Source organism: Capra hircus, chromosome 21 (assembly GCF_001704415.2).
Source record: "Capra hircus breed San Clemente chromosome 21, ASM170441v1, whole genome shotgun sequence".
NCBI classification, from domain to species: Eukaryota; Metazoa; Chordata; class Mammalia; order Artiodactyla; family Bovidae; genus Capra; species Capra hircus.
In genome coordinates, this window is record NC_030828.1 from 29,337,140 (window position 1) to 29,339,335 (window position 2,196).

General features: G+C 45.1%; 1 pseudogene; it reads left to right on the top strand.

The window, feature by feature from the left end:
• Positions 488-2,196, top strand: LOC102186057 (annotated as a pseudogene).

A 2,196-nucleotide genomic window follows, 5' to 3' on the forward strand; every position in this document is an offset into this window, starting at 1 on the left:
CATAGATCAATAGAACAGAATCCAGAATCCAGAAACAGACCCTCAAAAATATGCTTAACCAACTGTGGCAACAGTGCAAAAGCAGCTCAGTGGAAGAAGGATCACTTCTTCCACAAATGGTGTTGGAGCAATGAGGAATCCACGGGGGAAGACATGGACCTTTACCTAAACCCAGACCTTACACCTTATACCAAAATTAACTCGGAATTCTTCATAGCCTTAAATGTAATATGTTAACTAAAAAGTTTTTGGAATAATATAGGAGAAAAACTTCTGAATCTAGGGCTAGGCAAAGTTTTCTTTGACTTGACACCAAAACATTGATAATTCAGAGCTTGTCAAAATTAAATACATTTGATGTAGCTGTTAGTTGGAAGAAGGAAAGCCAGGCTAGCACTGGGGAACTTGACAGCTTACATACTTTTCTTCTCGTTTCTGCAGTTCTGTCGTGTTTGCTTCTGATAGGTTGTGAAGCTCTTTGGCTGAGATGAGTGACAACCGGGAGAACAAAGAACTGAAGCAGAGATTAAACTTCTATCGTGAAGAGGAGCATGAGAACAAAGGGCAGAAGGAGACACAAGAGAGAAAGGAGGCGCCAAGTCAAACCCCAGGGGAATCTGGAGTTTAGTATTCAGAGGCAAAGCTTATACCTCCAGAACTCCCCCTTAGTAATGCATGTGACTTCCATATATTTCAGGGAAAAGACCAAGTGAGTCCAGGTCAGGGTCTGACGACTCCAGTGCCACACTCTCTCACACGTCCTGAAGCACCAGCCCCACCAGACAAGGGCAAGCCACCACTCTGTGAGAACCTCTTCACTCCCAAAGGCCAGGTGAGCCAGCCTATGCTTTCTTCAACAGGGAAGCTCCCCTCCTGAAGCTCTAAGCATCTGAAGCTCACACCTGGCCCCTTCACTGGTGAGATGACCTCACTGGCTCTGGTCAACATTAATCCCTTCCCTGGAGTCTAGAAAACAATTCCTTAAATCCAATGGCAAGAGGAAAACCCAAGGTGATCTAGAGGAAGCTGGTCCAGAGAAGAGAAGACAAGATAGAAGAAGTGTTCCCTGCCAAGAGACATGTTGTATGAGAAAGCAACATGGCTTCCCGCTATGAAAAAGATTTCTTGGAGGTAGAAAAAAATGGGGCTGGGGAATTTGGAACAGTCTACTAGTGCGTTAAGAGGCTGGATGGATGTGTTTATGCAATAAAATGCTCCATGAAAACTTTGGGAGGATTATCAGATGAGAATTTGGCTATGCATGAAGTTTATGCCCATGTGGTGCTGGGGCATCACTCCTGTATGGGACCTTACTACTCTGCGTGGGCACAAGATGACCATATGATCATTCGGAATGAATACTGGAGCTTGCAGGCTGCTATATCTGAAAATCCAGAGTCTGGCAATCATTTCCAAGAGCCCAAACTCAAGGATATCCTTCTATAGATTTCCCTTGGGCTTCAGTACATCCACAACATTGGCATGGTGCACCTGGAGATCAAACCTAGTAACAACTTCCTTTGTCATAAGATGCAAAGTGACTTTCTCATAGTCCCATAAAAAGGTTGAAAATGAAGCTGATTGGTTTCTCTCTGCCAAAGTGATGTATAGAATTGGTGACTTGGGTCATGTGACATCAATAAGTAAATCCAAAGTGGAAGAGCGACACAATCACTTCCTGGATAATGAGATTTTGCAAAAGAATTATCAGCACCTTCCTAAAGCAGAAATATTTGTTTTGGGATTGACCATTGTAGTGGCTGCAGAAGCAGTCATTACCCACCAATGGCACCATGAGGCATCACATCCATGAGGGGGATCTTCTGGACATTTCTCAGGAGCTCTGCAAAGAATTTCACAAACTACTTAAGAACGTGAGCCACTCCGATCCATCAGAGAGAACCTCTGCAGCAAAGGTCAAGTTCTCTGTCTCTCTCTGGGGGAAAACAGAAGAGCTTCAGTAGCAGTTGAGCTTGGAAAGGTTCAAGAGTCACACTGGAAAGGGGACTGAAAGAAGCCCAGCTGGCCTGGTCCCTCAAGAAATGCCACGGAGTCCCAGGGGTCACTGGGACCCCCACAGGATCAAGAAGCACCATATGCCTGCTGGGAGAAGAGAGTGCCAAATCAAGTTTCACTGGGGCAGGCTTCCTCATAAGAACTCCGTTCACACCAACTCTCCTTTTTCCCCCCAAATAG